Below are 17,723 nucleotides of genomic sequence, written 5' to 3' on the forward strand. Positions count from 1 at the left end.
ATTGATTTTTCTATGTTGAACCAGCCTTGCATTTCTGGATAAATCCCACTTACTCATGGTGTATAATTCTTTTTATATATTGTTGGAATAATTTTAATAGTATTTCATTGAGAATTTTTGCATTATTCTAAGGGATATTTATCTTTAGTTATCTTTTCTTTTGTCATTTCTATTTCTGGTAACATACTACCAGCTTCATTGATAGAGTTGGGAAGTGTATATCTAGGAATTTTCTTTCATTTAGGATTGTTTGTTGGCATATAGTTGTTCATAGTATTCCTTTATTTTTTTAAAGATTTTATTTATTTATTCATGAAAGACACACACACACACGACAGAGAGAGAGAGAGAGAGAGAGAGAGAGGCAGAGACACAGGCAGAGGGAGAAGCAGGTTCCCTATAGGGAGCCCGACGTGAGACTCGATCCCAGGCCTCCAGGATCACACCCTGGACTGAAGGCAGCGCTAAACCACTGAGCCACCCAGGCTGCCCATATAGTTTTCCTTGGTTGATCATGATGCCTTTTTTTATCCTGATTTTAGTTTATTTGAGTCTTCTTTTCTCTTGGCTAGTATAGCTGAAGATTTGTCAGTTGTGTTGATCTTTTCAAAGAACCAACTTTTGGTCTATAATTTTTATCAAATTGAGAAATTTTGAATAAATTAGTCCTTCAAATATTTTTAAATTTCTTCTCTCTCTACTGTCTACTGGGAGTCTAATAATATGTATCTTAGAGCACTTGGTATGGCCTACAGATCACGAAGGTTCTGCTCAATTTTATTTTTAATCTAATTTCTCTGGCTTTATTTTAGATAAATTATATAGGTAGGTCTTCAAATTCACTCATTTTTCCCCACAATGTTTAATCTGCTGTTAAGCCCATCTAGTGATTTTTTTATTTCAGATATTATATTTCTCACTTTTAAAAGCTCTATACACACACCCACAAGGAAAAAACAAACAGATGGGATAAATAGAAAACAAATAACAAGATGGTAGATCAGTCTCTCATCTACCAAGAAGGAATGAAAGCTAGCCTATTCGTCTTCTGCCAGAACCATTGGATATCTGAATATGAAATTAAATACATTCTAAATGGTTCTGCCTTTTCATTTTACTGATAGGAAGATTAAAGTTTAGAAAGTTTTAGAAACTTGCCTGCAGATAGACAACTATTTCAGGCTGAGCCAACTTTAGGACTAGAGCTCTTTTTTTAAATACTAACACCACTTACATTTATTTTACCCTTCACAATTTAGGTAGCATCTTCTTATGCTTTTTGACCTTGTATATTATGTTTTGCCATTCATCCTACAGAGATGGCATTTTCCCCTGTTTTTCTTTGGGAAATAATCTTGGGAGATTTTTGAATGTTTGTTTCTCAGAACACTTGTGGTTCTGTAGTTGATTCTACACAACCTAAAGTAAAAAAATTACAGGAAGAAAGCCATAGCATGTCTCCTTATATTATCCTACTGCAGGCCACCCATTGGTAGTCACAAGAAAAATGGTTTTCTGTTTGAGAATTCCCATTCTGCCCTTGTCACTTCAATACTAAAGGGCTCAGAAATGGTCTCATACTTTCAAAGAGGCCTGGAATTGTTGGTGGTTTATTCTTTAATAAGTCTCATTTTTATAAGGAATAGCAAGTTGGGTTGCCTTTCTGCATGTAAGTTTTTGCAGTAGGTCCTTCAGAGTATGAAGAGTAAAACCAGTTCATATCACTCCTAAGACTTTTTCCTTCTTTTTATTTCTCTTTTTTGGTGAGGTTACTGTCTTAAAGTATATGCATATTTGTAGATATGATAAAATATAAGGAAGATTGTATGAGGAAATCAAAGTATCATTAGATATTAAAAACTAAAACTCAGGGATGTAATGGAAAAGGATATATTCTTTTCAACCTAATATAAAAGCTGTTACATGCAGTCCAACTGTCTACAGAAATGGTAATGGAAAAGATTAAGACACCAATTCAATTGCAGGACAAAGCTGTAGTCTTAGATTTACAGCTTTTAATTTGTTTAAAAATAGGCTGGTCATCTAATACCTTTTCCTGAATAGCCCAAGAAGGATAATTTTAATTTGATTATTAATTCATTAAACTGTTGTCTGGCCAGTGGTTCATGGAGAGACACACTGTGATGTGAGTACATCCAGTTTTTTCCAGTCCAATCATAACATTTTAACCCACTGAAAGGAGACAACCAGATTTGCTTTTGGGGGTCTGCCTGTTGATCATGTAGGTTCCTAAACAAATAACCACTGGGTGAATATCTAATTAAAATTCCCAAATGAGGTATGGTCTTCAAATGTGTGAAGTTTGTCTGCAAAGTCTTTAAAGAACTCTACTGCAAAATCCAACGTTTTTTCTGCCAGTCCTTTGCTGGAGTCTCCCTTAGACTTGATATCCCTAAGTTTCTGTTCTTCTCAAATTCATCAAATGGTCATTTGGCTTTTTGATGTTTAGTGTCTGGTTGAGGCAGTGCAGGTACCGACTGGAATAGCTGAGGCACAGCCTGTGGAGGCTGGTAAGCAGCAACCCCTGCTGACCATGTCACCTCCTCACCTGCTTTCAGTTTTTATGTATTAGTTCACTAGGGCTACTGTAACAAAGTACCACGAAATGAGTGACTTTAAACTACATGAATCTATTATCTCACAGTTTTGGAGGCTAGACATCTGAGGTCAAACGTGAGTGGGGCTGGTTTCTTCTGAGGGCTGTAGGCAAGAAACTATTCTGTGTGTCTTGCTTAGCTTCTGGTGGTTTGCTGTATCCCTTGGTTGATAGAAGCATCACTCTGATCTCTGCCTTCATATTCACATGGTGTTCTCCCTGTGTACATATGTCTGTGTTCAAATGTCCTCTTTGTACAAAGACACCCAGTTATATTGGACTGGAGCCCCACCCTATTCCAATATGATCTCATCCAGTATGCAGTTACATCTGCAATGACCCTTTTCCAAATAAGGTCATTTTCTGAGATTTGTAGTGATGAGGATTTCAACACATGAATTTTGGTGGGGACACAAGTCAACGCATAACTCTCTGCTGGGGTAGGTCTACAGGATAGTTAATCCAGGGAAAGTTCAGCCCCACTACTAAAGGTGACCTCTGGGGTCTTCACTGAATAACCTGGATGATCCCCAAAGACTCTCCCCTCTGCTGGTCAAAGCTTGCCTGTACCCTTGAGATGTATGAGTACTGGGAATTACTCAGCTTTTAACCTGGATTGTCCTTTGCTCAGCATTTTGGAGCTTTCACTCTCTGCACATATAGCCTACTAGTCAGAAGACACTAGGTTTCTGGAGCTCTTCCCCCTATGGCTCTCTCCTTTCCAGAGCTCTGCTCGCAAATTCCAGCTTCTTCAGCCCCCATTAATTCTAATCACCATTTCCTTTTTCAGCAAGCCTGCTGGAGTCAGTCCAGTCACCTCTGTCTGGAGTCTTTCTCTCTGCCTATGCAGTACAGAAATCACTTTCAGGCAAGAAGCCAAGGTGATCAAGGATCCTGTGCTACCTATATTTAAATGTCTGAATATAATTGTTTTATATCTTTGCTCCAATTTTTTAGTTATTAAATCTGGTCCTTTTTATAGCATACTCAAGAGCAGAAATTCAGGGTGTGCTTTTAAAAACTTTTACTTTTAAAACTGAGCTATAAAGTCATCTGTGTTGATGTAAAATTCACAACTTGTAGATATCTTTGGAGCATTGAATACTGAGATGTGCTACTTACACATCATGGCTTAACTAAAAGGACTGCAGAGCCATCTTCTAAGAGGATCACAAAAGCTCATTAGTGACGTTAATCACAGATCTTCTCTCAGCCATAGCCTGTTTGTGTACGAGTAAGCAGAAATATCTTAGTTTAGCTAAATCTGTTCTCAGGCCACAGGAGGAAGACAAGTGGGGTTGCATCTCTAGGCTTCAGGCAATCCCCAGAAGCTTCAGCATGTGAAGTTCACACAGCTGACTGGTTTTAATGTTATGCCCCATAGGCTGGGAAGAAATACATTTAAGTTTCTACCAAACATTTGAGTTCAGAACCACCAAATTATCTTATCCCAATTATCAGAATTTCTTCAAAGACGTTACAATGGAGAGGAGGAGAGGCAGGCCCCATACTAAGTGCTTTAGAGTCAGACCAGGTTGGGTCTGAGTCCTGACTTCTCCAATCACTTTGGCAATCCCCTCTGAGTTTCCTAATTACTAAAATGGAGATGTTTATTTTGTAGGTGGGTTGTGAGTATTAAATAGCATGTGTCTGCCACTACAGCCTCATGTACAACTGGCTCATGAAAAAGCAGATTTGGCTTGGTGTTGCGGTGGAAAGTTAATCGGAGACCTGCACCCTAGCATCTGCGCCCCATTGCCCTGTCTTATGTTTTTTACCAATAGGCATGCATTTCCTAGGACTTTTTCTTCATGATTAAAAAAAAATTACACATACCCTTATTAAGTGAAGATAGAGGCAGGAAAATGGTAAGTCAGTACTTGTCATTTACATCTTTGAAGGCATCGGTTTACTAGCATGTTGGTTTAAGGCAGGTGTAGGACACCTGCAGAGTAAGTCTCTGCACTGCAAGAGGACTAAGTGCATCAAAAACAAGCTTCTCCTACATCATAACTTCGCATAGGGTCAGCACCCCCTGTGCAGTTTCGCATAGAATCAATGTGGATCAGACAATAATAAACTTTTCTATAAAAATACAGCCAATAAAAACTTCCATATATACATGAAATAAATCAGACTCACAGATGTTTTGAATGGGAAGAGATCATAGAGGTGCAGTGAAATGATTAACAGCTGTTTAGAGAGTTATTATGTCAGTAGATGCCATTCTATTTCTTGTAGGGAAGTCTCCAAATCTACCTAAGGCGTCATAGGCACAGTCAGTGGATACATCATTGCCACTTTCCTATTTTTCCATGGAAACAATGAAGAAATTATTCCCCATCCTACTTTCACTCCAAACACTATTTTTAGTATTAGCATTTGCTATGGAAACATTCACTTAGTTCTTTCACCTTAATGTCATATCATTTCACTGAGAGAGACAAGAGGGGGAGCTGCTCCAGCAGTTTGCAGGAGAGAGCATATGTTTTGGGTACCAAACAACTGCCTTATGAGAATGTTTTTGTTCATAACTCAGTCAAAAATAAGAAACTGCCCAAATAGTGACAACTTTCTGTGATTGAAAAAAAACTCCTACATTTCCTTTTTTATATTTGTTTATATTTTATTTTTTATTTATAATCCATCAAATGAATAAGATGTTGCATTCCTATCAAATGTTGCTAATTTGTTCTAAGAAGGTCAGCTTTCTGTCAAAATTTTACTGGTGATTATCAGAGACTCAGGAAGCTACAGAGTGAGTGAGAGGTGGGCAGGTACATAATACAGGCTCCTTTAGAGGCAGGTGTGAGGTGTAGCTCAATGATCAATGTATAACCTGCGGCCAGTTGCCCAACGTGGTCCCCCATACAATGAGGCTGAAGAACATGAGCTGTAAGATCTAACGTTCCAAATATGAATTTCAGTCACGTAGCACATCGTGCTGGGGAGGCAAGACAAGCTCCAGGAAGCTCCATCTAAATGAAAATCGTGAACTGCATTGGGTCCTCAGAAACACAGCAGTGTGTTCATTGGCAGAGATTATCACTCTTATTCAGTGCCTTACATTTATACTCCCACATTTGTTCTCCTTGCTTCTAAATTAGTCAGTGTAAAGACTTTTAAAAGATTAGCTGGTTTAAAGCCACATTTGCAAAAGGAGCTATGTGGGCCAGCACATAAATCAGATATATGCTTGTTTTATCTCTCTTTCCAAGAGAAAAATAGTGGTTTAGACTTTTTCTTCATAAGCTTTAATTAAAGATCTCATTTCTCTCATTTCAAATATTATCCCATATAAACATAAAGTGGGGACTGTTATAGGTATTGTTCCAAAATAATCTTTGATTCATCCCCAGTCCAGGAAGCTGATATCTTTGGACAAACAAATATTTGTTAGGTTAGAGCAGGAGTTTTAAATAGTGTTTAAAATAACATCATTAATGTTAAAAACTAGCAAAACTATGATTCTTAGATGGCATAATGGAAACAGTTTTAAGAGGGAAGAACTAAAAATAAATCTTACAACACTTGAACGAGCTAAAGTTGACTTTAGTTACCAGAAGATGCTGTTATGAACATTCCTGGAAAGGTCTATAGGTTGCCGAAAGGTACTTAAATGGATGCCTAAGGATCTAAAATTTCAGACTATCAGTTTTGGTATTTGTCAAAAAAGAAAGTGGGAATGTCTAGAAGAATCTCAGCTAAGCGTCTGAATTCCATTAGAGCAGTTTACATGACAACCTCCACTGAAAACATTAAGGTTAGGGGTACCTGTGTGGTACAGTCAGTTAAGTGTCCAACTCTTGGTTTGGGCTCAGTTTGTGATCTCGGGCTGGTGGGATGGAGCCTTGCATTGGGCTCTGTGCTCAGTATGGAGTCTGCTGGAGATTCTCTCCTCCTCTCCCTCTGCCCTTCCTGCTCGTGTGTGTGTTCTCTCGCTCTCATATAAATAAGTCTTTTAAAAAATAAAATAAAAAAAAGTTAGAGTTATTAATGGAATTCAGCCAAGGCATGTTTAATGAGACCTCGCCTACAGATTGCCAGTGAGTAGGGACAGAGAAGTGTAGTTTCCAACAGTAAGAGTAGGGAGTTCTAAAATACATTTTGTATTAGTTTCCTATTGTTGCAGTAACAAATTACCATAAATTTAGTGGCTTAAAACAACACAAATTAATTAAAGTTCTGTAGGTCAGAACTCTGATATGTATCTCATTAAGCTAGAATCAAGGTGTTGGCAGGATTGTGAATCCATTTCCTTGCCTTTTTGAGCTTCTAAAGGCTGCCCACTTTCTTTGACTTGTGGCCACACCCTGCACCTTCAAACTGAGCAATACTGACCTGAGTCCTCACACTACCACCTCTTTGGTCCCCGTTTCCTTTTCAAGCACCTCTGTGATTACATTGGGCCCCCCTGAATACTCCAGGAAAATCTCCCTATTTTAAGATCAGCTGGTTAATAAAATTATTTCAATGCCTGGTAACTTTAATTTTCTCTGAAGAAGGAAGAAAACCTGTCTGTTCAAAAGAGTAAGATGGGAACTGAGAACACACACCACATGAGAGCAGTTAGGACTAGCTGCTGTGGGGAACCAGAGGAGAAGCTGCCCAGAGAAATGAAGTAGTGTCCAGTTATGTCCTTTGGGTCTTCTTCTACCCTCTGGCTCAATCAGTCTCTTGGACCCACTCATAGCCATTGACTCAGGAATTCCTCCTCTGGATCTCTCCTAAGGATATAATTATAAATGCAGACAAACTTTGTGCACAGATATTTGTCAAAGAATGTTTTAGAATACCTTCAAATTGAAAACAATGCAGTAGGGAAATGGTAAGATAAATGGTTATATCCACATGATGGACTATTAGCCAGTTACTAAAATTTATATTTATGGGGACTTGGTTATCACATGGAAGATACTTGTATTATAATGTAGTTGAAAAAAATCCGGACTCAAAATTATGTGTTTGGCTTCCTCTCAGCTCTGTAGAAGACATTTGAATTTGCAGACTGACTCCAGTGCCTTTTTTTATAAAAGAAAAACCGGAAGGAAAAACAATAAAATAGCAACAGTGATTCCTCTGGGTTTGGACTCTTTCCTTCTTTCTTATTTTATGTATTGTCCCACTTGTTTTTTCAGAGATTGTTTAAAGGTAGTAAGGCCCAAGTAAGGCTGGAGACTATAAATTTTTGTGGTTTTGGTCTGCATGATTCTGTGATTTTCCTTGGCAGCATGGAAAGTTCTGGCCATAGGAAGAGAGGAGGTTGATGCTGAAAAAGGCAAGGCAGGCCACAGACTAGGTGAAGATATTTGGATATTTGTGCTCCATCACTCTTGTGTTCATATATATATATATATGCACACACATTTGCATATATGTACACACATATATATGCATAAATATGTACATGCATATATATACATCTATTTTCAATACAGGAGTTATATCTAGACTATATAAGGAATTCCTACCAACATACAAGTAGAAGATAGCTCAATAGAGGAATAAAGGCCATGAATAGGCACTTCACAAAAGAGAATATCAAAATAGCCAATGAAAAGACACTCATCATTAGGTATCAGAGAAATGAATATTAAAACCAAAATGAGCTATCACTACAACACCCACTGGAATGACTAAAATTAAAAGACTGACAATACCACAAATGAGGTATTGAAAGGATCTGAGCAACTGAAACTTTACATTAACGATGGTAATGTGAATCAGTCCAACCACAACAGAAAAGTGTTTGATAGTACTAACTAAAGTTAAATGTGAATATGCTCTATGACTCAGGATTCTACCCTTGGCTAATACCCAATAAATTAAGTGCTTATGCCTACCAAAAACATGGGTGGGAATGTTCATAGCAGATTTATCATAATAGCCCAATCTTGGAAACAATCCAAATGCCCAAGCAGAGTAGAATGAGTAAAATGTAGTATATCCAAACAATGGAATACAACATAGCAATGAAAAGTAATGAACTGATACAACAAAGATGACTCTCACAGAGATAATATTGAATAATAGAAGTCAGACACAAAAGAAGAGATACCGTATCATCTATATATGCCTATTTCTGAGGCTTAACAATATAGATCACTAACCTATGATGATAGAGTCTGGCATAATGGTTAACTTGAGGGTGTGCACTGACTGCAAACAGTAAGAAAGCTTTCTGAGGTGCTAGGAATGTTCTAGATCTTGATTGTGGATAATGGTTGCATGGGAGTGATGGCATGTAATTAAAAATTCAAGCTAAACACGTAAGAAGTGTGCCCTTTAGCTCAGTTATATCTCGGAAAACAAAAACCAAACCAAACCACAACAAAAAACACTACCAAAATTTAGCCCATCCTGAAACAATAAGATTTCATGAAACTTAACATCTGTGATAAATTTCTAACAACTAAAAAAAAAAAATTCTAACAACTGTAACTTTCTAGCCCCAGCCAACACTAAACCAGAATTATTGAGAATTACTACCTCACTAAACCTAAAACACCTTCCTACAGATCAATAAACTGGCCCGAAATGATGAAAAGTATCTAAGGAAATGCATCCTATCAGAGAAAATATAGAATGTCCTGAACCTGTACTAAACATAAAGCTCATCTGGTTTTATAATCTACCACCTATTTTCCAAAAAAAAAAAAGTAAAGATTTATGAGAAAACATTCAGAATCACTGAAATAAAGGTGTGATCTAAATGCAGAGCCTCATGACTGTTAGAATTGTCTTGAAAAGAGTTAATCACTAGTTAGCTGAAATGCACACTATTGTTTGATTGTGTGAAAAAAAATGTACCTGCCTGGATGTGTGGTGACAGATGATGCCATGTAAATAACAGGCAAGGAAGTAGGAAATATAAAAGAAAGCAAATGTGCTTAATGCCTGCCGATAATTTCTTAGAACAAAGCATCAATATCAGATGATGTAGATGAGAATCTATAATTTCTAGAACACATTTCCAGACTCATGTGAAAAATGGGATTATGCTAGACCACCTTTCAAATTTGGAAAAATTCAGCCCCATATGTAGGAAATACCTAGAAATACCATATAAAAGTCAAGAGTTTGGAGTCCTATTAGTGGTCTGACACTCAGGGTGGTCTTGGGCATATTGCACAACAGAAATTCAAATGGGAATCATTGAAAGCAACTAAGATGGTACAATGTATTATAGGTACTCAATAAATGATAGGTATCATGATCATAGTTACATATTAGATCCATCTTCCTAGGTGGTAATCTTGGAGGAAGAGGGTCCAAGCCAATCTTATCTAAAATTTAAGAGTTAGGGAGATACCATCTTACATCTTGGTAGATCAGTGTTGTTGAGGTGGGGGTGGGGCATTGAGCGAGTTCATGCCTGGTAACTTTAATTTTCTCTGAAGAAGGAAGAAAACCTGTCTGTTCAAAAGAGTAAGATGGGAACTGAGAACACACACCACATGAGAGCAGTTAGGACTAGCTGCTGTGGGGAACCAGAGGAGAAGCTGCCCAGAGAAATGAAGTAGTGTCCAGTTATGTCCTTTGGGTCTTCTTCTACCCTCTGGCTCAATCAGTCTCTTGGACCCACTCATAGCCATTGACTCAGGAATTCCTCCTCTGGATCTCTCCTAAGGATATAATTATAAATGCAGACAAATTTTGTGCACAGATATTTGTCAAAGAATGTTTTAGAATACCTTCAAATTGAAAACAATGCAGTAGGGAAATGGTAAGATAAATGGTTATATCCACATGATGGACTATTAGCCAGTTACTAAAATTTATATTTATGGGGACTTGGTTATCACATGGAAGATACTTGTATTATAATGTAGTTGAAAAAAATCCGGACTCAAAATTATGTATTTGGCTTCCTCTCAGCTCTGTAGAAGACATTTGAATTTGCAGACTGACTCCAGTGCCTTTTTTATAAAAGAAAAACCGGAAGGAAAAACAATAAAATAGCAACAGTGATTCCTCTGGGGTTGGACTCCTTCCTTCTTTCTTATTTTATGTATTGTCCCACTTGTTTTTTCAGAGAATGTTTAAAGGTAGTAAGGCCCAAGTAAGGCTGGAGACTATAAATTTTTGTGGTTTTGGTCTGCATGATTCTGTGATTTTCCTAGGCAGCATAGAAAGGCCTGACTGTAGGAACAGAGGAGTCTGATGTAGAGGTGAAGTTTCAACCAGGAAGGCAGAGCAGGAGGACCAAGAGGTGAAGGCACTGGGAGTGTAGAGGAGCAGTTGGGGTGATGTCCATGAGGATCAGGACTCCGAAGGATGGATGCTATGGAGGGATGACTCTTAGGACAAGAGAGCAAAGAGCAGAAGTTTGGGGGAGCAAGACCAGGGTAGGGAAGAGTTGGAAAGAGAGAGTAGGTAGATTAATGCATTTGAGGGAGATAGAGCAATCCAAGGCTGTGACAAGTCATGGTCAGAGCTGATGGATTAAAAGATATTTATCAAGCAACTACTATGTAGCAGCACTCTGCTAAGTGCTGGATATGCAACAATAATGCTCAAAACAGATACCGACTCTGCCCTCTTGGAGTCATGCTCTGATGGGGGATTCAGTATGAAACCAAAATTAGCCCCCTACCAAGAGTGATACACACTCTAAAAAAGAGGTACAAGTGGGAAACACAGGCCAGGAAAAAAGACCAAAGGAAATGACACTTAAGCTAAAACCTGAAGAATAAGAAGGAATTAGCAAAGTGCAGGGCGAGGGTAAGGTGAAGGGCAGAAGCAAAGTAATCCAGGACAGGGAGCTGCTCAGGTGAGGGCACCAGGGCAGGAAAGAAGTTGAGGTGTTTAGTAACTGGAAGAAGGCCAGTTTGGTGTGCAGATAAGTAGATGGTGGTACTGAAAGGAAGCCCATGAAGGAAATTGGCAAGGAACAGATCAGGTCCCCTTAAGGGATTTGGATTTTCTCCTAGTTGCATGGAAACCAGTGGAAGGGTTTTGAGAGAGGGAAATGGCATGGTCATATGACTGGAGGAGGTTGAGAGGGACAGTGGCTGGCATCTGGATACTGCCAGATAGTCAACCTATGGAGAAAATTCCTTAGGATTAGGGTTCATGTGGCCTCTTGACTGTGAGGCTCTTTAGTTTGATCTCTATCACCAAGGCTCACCTGGGCATAAGACGGGTGGCACTGTTTCTTCCTAGATGGCTCCTGGCTGATCCTTCACTTCAATTCTCTACCTGGGTAGGGGTGCCTATGCCTGGGGTCTATTTTTTGGAGCCCAAAGAAAGACAGGCAATTTGTGTGTCTTATGAAGACCCAAGAGCAGAATCCTGGGATGAAACACTAGACGTAAATACTCTCGTTTTCTGATATCCCAACGGATTCCTCTTCCTGAGTGTGGAAAGGGCTACCTCTTTCTTTTTGAAGCTGAAAGGTGGTTTTGAGTTTGCAGAAATTAGTTGCCACTTTTAGAAAGGCAGCATGTTCAGTGCTGAGGGTGCAGACTGGGGGATCTGCAGCTACTTCCTGTATGACTGTGCACGTATTACTTACCATTTTCATGCCTGAGTCTCCCCATCCACAGCATAGAGATAATAACAGTACCTCATCTGGAGAATGGGAGTAATGGCTGATCTTAGCTCAGGGTTCTTCTGGGGACTGAATGATTTAAGTGAGCAATTACTGTAAATGGCTTAGAACATTTGATAAAGATGTGTTCCCACATGAGGTGCAATATACTTAGAAATAGCATAGTCTCCTTTCTTTTGCCATATCAGTGAGGTTCTTAGGGATAGCTGTGAGGTTTTCTGGAACCCTGGAGAGGGAGACAGGGAAGGGTGGAAAAAAGAAACCCCTGCTCTTAGCACTATGGTTGTCTGTGCAGGCTTCCAGAAACTACATGGTTCTCGACTTCCTTTGAACCTTTAGCAAAGCCTTGCTAACATTTTAGCCTTTTCTTAATCCAGCTTCAAGGCTTTGTCCAAGAAGCATTAAGGAGGGAAAGAGCTCTCTTGAACCCAGGGCAGGGCCCTGGAGACCAGAGTATTCAGCAAGAAGGTGGAAGTGACTGGGAGGTGGGAGGGGGACATTTTTAAAGGATGAAGGTGCTTGCTCTACCAGATGCCAGATAATCACCCATTTTTCCTAACCTATTCACATAGTTCCCTACCGCTTTCTATTTTGGGTGTTGACACCATGTTCTTTCTCAGCCTTAGCTAATCACCAAGAACTCTGGTTTCTGTTCTCTCAAAACCGCCAGTAACTTCAAAAGCCACCCACAGCACACACAAATAAAGCCAGAGGCTTAAGATATTCTGGAACAAGTAAAATTCTTAGGTGAAAAGATGACTTATAGAGTCAATAAATATTTAGTAGTTACAACTAAAAGCGTGATTTTGAATAGCAAGGAGCAGAGGCTCAAGGTGAGAGAAGGGTGTGTAGATTCGCTTGTAGTTAGGTTAGTTTGAGGATTTTGAAAAGAGGAAACACACCTAACAAAGTCATTGTCTCTGAGAGTGATGAGTCACCTGTTCATTTCGAATGCAGGTTATTAACTTGGGGAGGGGGGGGCTGTAGACCGATCCCCAGTATCTATTCCCTTCATGCAAAGAATTTATAAAGCTCTTAACCATCGAAGAAGGCTTTTAAGTGAATAGTTTGTGCCAGATGGATTATATTTTTAAAAAAAATTTTTTAAGGAAATTTCTCTTTTTATGCTCAAGTAAATGGCCTCTGTCCTTAGCCTTTTTGCCCTGCCTCGGATTCTTCGGTTTGGGATTCCGATCTGCTTCACGCCAGAGGCGGAGAGAGCCCTTTCAGGGTTCTACGCTGGCTCTGCTGCAGTTGGCTGTGCGCGTGGCTGCTTCTCCGGGCCTGCAGGGAGGGGTCACCAGACCCAGCACCCTAGGACGTCGTGCACACTCGGGGTGGCCCGCACACCCCGACGTCGCTGCTGATTCGGACGTCGGGTAGCACTCCCTGCCGGTAGCTCCATCTCTGGCAGCTGGAGCGTGAGCCGCTCGCGCGCCAGCTCGGCGGCCTGGGTCTCCGCGGGGACGCGGCTCACGCCGGTCGCCCCGCCCCGCCCCGCTCTCGGGCACGTGGCTGGGCGGGGGCGTCCCGGGCTGCGCGTTCGGCCGCCGCGGCTGCCCTGCGGGCGCTCGGCTCGGCGGGCTGGGCGACCCCCCGAGGCCAGGAAGTTTCCTACACCGACCAGCTTGTCTTTAAAAGAAAAAAAAAAAAAAAAAAGAGAGAGAGCGGGGGGCGGGGGCCGGGGGGGGGGGAGCCAGTGAGCCTGAGAAGTCAGCAGCAGCCTTTCTGCCCACACTTGCGGTATCACAACAATGATTCACCTCAACACAGGGCGGCAGCTTCCCTAATTAGCCCGGAGACGCTCGGGACCCACACGGTCATAAAAAAAAAAAAAAGAATACTTTTACTTTTATTCAAATGCATACTTCCCACCCACGGCGCCCACTCCCTGCGGCCCCGGGCCCGCGGGCCGCCGGCTTGGCGAGGCGGACCCGGAGCGCCCCAGGCCCCGCGCCGTCGGGCCGCGAGCCCCCCAGTGGCCTGGAAGGCTGAGGCTGGCGTCGGGCCGGATCGCTCTCCTCGACGGCGCCGGGGCGCGGGGCCGCCGGTGGACCCCGGCCTCGCCAAGGTAGGGGGGCCTGGCCGGGAGCCCCGACAGCGCCGCCGAGCGGGCCGGCCGCGGCGGGGCGGGGGGCGGCGGGGCGGCGGGGAGGGTCCCGGCCGGGCGCACCGGAGAGCCAGGGCCGCCCGGCGCCTTCCCCCGCCAGCTGTCGGCGGCGACCGGGGCGGCGGGAGCGGCGGGAGCGGCGGGAGCGGCGCGCCGCGGGGGAGGTGCGCGCGGCGGCCGCGGGCGAGAGGAGCGGAGCGGAGCGGAGCGGAGCGGCGCGGCGTCCGCCCCCGCCGAGCCGAGGTGGAGCCGAGCGGAGCGGCGCGCCCGGAGCTGGGAGCGCGCCCCGAGGCCGGCTGAGGGCCGTCCGCCGGAGGGTCGCGCTCGCGCCCGCGCCCCGCTCTCCGGGCCCCGCTCTCCCGGCCCCGACCCGGACCGCGGCGAGCCCGGCGGCCACCTGCTGCGTCGCGCCGCGGGCCTCGGCGTTCCGGCGCGGGCGGGCGGGCGGGCGGGCGTCCGGGCGGTCTGGGGCGGGGGCGGCCGGGCGCGCGCGCCCTCGGCAGAAGCGTTCCCCGCACCGTGCGGACGGCGTCCCTCCGGCGCCTCGCCGAGCCCGGGCCGCCGCCTGCGCCAGGTACCGGGTGGTCGGAAGCGCGCGTGGGCCGCCGGGCGGGGGCGCGGGGAGCCGCGGCGGGGGCGGCGGGGGCGGCGGGGGCGGGGGCGGGGGGCGGCGCGCAGCGGCCGGGCGCCCGGAGCGGGGTGGGGGCGCCGTCCCCGCGGCCCGAGAGGCGGCAGACGCGCTCCCCCGCGCGCCCAAACTTTCCCCCGGCTCCCTCCGCCGGACTTAACTTTGAATCGGGAGGTGAAGCCCCGCAGCCTCGGGCTTTAAGAAAATAAAAGAACAGGGAGGACGGTCCTGCGGGCCCGAAGTGCTCGTCCGCGGAGTAGCTGTGCCCTGCGTCCCCGCCGTCCCCCAGCGCCCCCGCGGGAGAAGTCAGTGGACACGTTCACCAAGCGTCTTCCTTGGACTTTACTGCTTGATTTGTAAACAGGTTTTAGGCTTCGATTACAAGCCACCAGGAAGCGATTCTGGGTTTCATCTAAGGAATAGTCCAGTTTGGGGAACTGGGGGGTGGGGTGGGGTGGGGTGGGGAATGTGATTTTTAAAAAAATTGTATTGAGGGATCCCTGGGTGGCGCAGCGGTTTGGCGCCTGCCTTTGGCCCAGGGCGCGATCCTGGAGGCCCAGGATCGAATCCCACGTCGGGCTCCCGGTGCATGGAGCCTGCTTCTCCCTCTGCCTGTGTCTCTGCCCCTCTCTCTCTCACTGTGTGCCTATCATAAATTAGAAAAAAATTAAAAAAAATTATATTGACATACAACGTGATATTAGTTTCCAGTGTAAGCACAGTGATTCGACAGTTCGATACGATACGTAATGCTCACCGCAGTGTTCACGTTTTTTATTAACAAAACAGATCTTCATATCAGGCAGGGCTTTACTTTGAGCTTAACCAGGGATCGGAGCTTAGGTAGCTACTCAGATGAGCTAACATTTGGCTTTCGAAATACAAGGAAAAAAGGAATGCCTCGGTTTGAATTGGACTTGTGGAGGTACAGGCTGACAGCTGGCATCGTGTCACTGCTGAACACTTAATTTGGGGCCAGGAAATTTATCAAGTGGGAGACAAGCAGCTGTGTGATCCTTTTAGAGCCCACCCCATACCTTCTCAAGCTGGTGTCTTAAAATATCCTACTCTCTTATTCAAGTCTGCAGGCTTCCTTCATTTACATAACACACGCTCAGGACCATGGAATAAATCTATTTAGACCTCTGGTATTCAGCTTGGAACTCAGCCACCCTCACCCCCTCACCACACACACACACACACACACACACACACACACACACACACACACCTGGCATTACGGAGCATGGTGGTCACTCCTAAGAGCCATTTGAGGTTATGAAATTGTGAGGGGAAGCATCTGGAGAGGGCCCAGCAGTGGTTTCTGGGATCCCTGTCTTTGGGGGCTGGTGGAGAAAGGTTGAGGTGGCTGGTTTCCTGGCCCTGTCCCAGTGCCAGGGTCTCAGTGTCCCTGAGCCATGTGGGAGCCTGAGGCAAAAGGAAAAATCACTGCTGAATCCTGTCTTTATTTAAAATCGTGATATTTAGTGCAATGTGGGTTTTGTGTTCGTTTTGATGTTCTGAAACTGCATTAAAATGTTCATCTTAGGGAGTTTCTTGGTATCTCCTTAAATACTGTGCCTGAGCAGCCTCCGTATACTCACTTGCCTCACTCTAGTTCTAGACTGTCAAGTTTCTTAACTTCTGTAAGCATCAGTTTCCTCATTTATAAAATTTTACAAAGCAGACCTTCCGTGGGTGTTGCACAGCTAATGCACAGCACCTGGCTGTTGCATAGGACTGGGCATATGGGGACTGTGAGAGGGTGGCTTTCCTAATCGTATGGCCACTCAGCTTGGGCATCTTGACCTAGTCACCGAATCCTTCCGAGTCTCAGTTTGCCATTCAGCAAAATGGAATTAACAATAGCCAGCTCACGGGGATGCTGTCCCGTTAAATGAGAGAACGTGTATGAAGGCACTGGTCCTCCTGGAGGGTAAGTTTTCCGTGATGGCTTGGTGGGCCCAGATTCGCCTTGCGAGCTTGCAACCACGTGTTTTTCCTCTTGAGGTTAGCCTTGTGCCTTGTCCTCCACAGACACTCATAAATTCTGCTTGTGTTGCATGAAGACCCTTCGGAAGCAGTTGAATCAAAGCAGATATGTTTCTTGCAGAGGGTTATTTTTGGCGTGGCAAAGTTCATCAGCCACAGTCATAATATGCAAAATGTTTTATAAGTGTATTTAACTTTGCCACTCCAGACACACCACTTTGGTTCCCTTTTGGTCCTCATTCGTGATTGTGATTTTCATGAGGTTAAGTCAAGTAGTATTATCTCAGTCACTAGCTTAAAACGGCTGGGTCCCTTGAGAATCAGTGTCTCAGTCTCTCTGGGTTACCCTTGGGGGGCCCCTTGTCCCTGCAGGTGGTCTCTGGGTCCCAGGTTTAGTCACATCGGGGTGTGGGGAAGAGTGGCCTCTTGCGGGTCGTCTGATCCTCTTGCTGTCCTCTGGCGAGTTTCCCATCACCACGACTGAGCCTCCTTTCCTTGTTGCCACTGAGTATGGTCCAGTGAGGTTTCATGGGACAAGCCACAGATGGGGCCTGGCTCCTGCATCTGGCTGAGAGGTCTGCATATTCTGGATTTCTTCTAGGTCTGTCCTGGGCACCTGAGAACCTGCCCAGGTTGCGTGGCACTATGCTAGGCTTCCATTCCCGCTGTACCGAGCCATCCCCAGTGTTCCCAGTAGGAAGCAGGATGAAAACTTCCCATGCTTTCCATATCCCTCTCAGCCTGCAAAGGATTTTTCTTCCCTTACCACCCTTTCTCCAGGCAAGGGGTGGAGGGCTTGGTCTCTCCAGGTTCCTCTTTTCTC

General features: G+C 44.2%; 1 protein-coding gene across 1 annotated transcript in view; it reads left to right on the top strand.

Annotated features, from left to right (window-relative positions):
* The first annotated feature begins 14,756 nt into the window (after nt 1–14,756).
* Nucleotides 14,757–17,723, top strand: part of CRACDL (CRACD like) — a 127,021-nt gene continuing 124,054 nt past the window's right edge. The window contains exon 1 of the mRNA XM_055329125.1: nt 14,757–14,854. The gene's annotated coding sequence lies outside the window, so the exon portion shown is untranslated. The remainder of the gene's footprint in view (nt 14,855–17,723) is intronic.

The sequence above is a fragment of the Nyctereutes procyonoides genome, unplaced genomic scaffold, assembly GCF_905146905.1.
Source record: "Nyctereutes procyonoides isolate TBG_1078 unplaced genomic scaffold, NYPRO_anot_genome, whole genome shotgun sequence".
Taxonomy (NCBI): domain Eukaryota; kingdom Metazoa; phylum Chordata; class Mammalia; order Carnivora; family Canidae; genus Nyctereutes; species Nyctereutes procyonoides.